We start from the raw sequence: 283 nt of genomic DNA, 5'->3' as shown, positions 1-283 counted from the left end.
TGGGCAAGGTTTTACGAGGAGCCACGAGCCCAATGCTAAGGGGCCTACACGATGGAACAGTCCGCGAAGCTCTGGTCTTGATATTGTTACCTCGATGCATCAATGGAGGGATGGGCTATCGTATAAGGAAGCACGTCTGATTCGCCCCTGTTACGACCAATATTTAGAGGTGCTGTCCGTAGAGGATTACTATACCTTTAACCGAAATATATCTGATCTCATGTATACAATATATCAATAAACCCCGATCCTGCCAACCGACTCCGAACGCCGCCACTCGATC

Source organism: Galendromus occidentalis, unplaced genomic scaffold (genome assembly GCF_000255335.2).
Source record: "Galendromus occidentalis unplaced genomic scaffold, Mocc_1.1 scf7180000075391, whole genome shotgun sequence".
NCBI lineage: Eukaryota > Metazoa > Arthropoda > Arachnida > Mesostigmata > Phytoseiidae > Galendromus > Galendromus occidentalis.
This window is presented reverse-complemented; position numbering follows the sequence as displayed.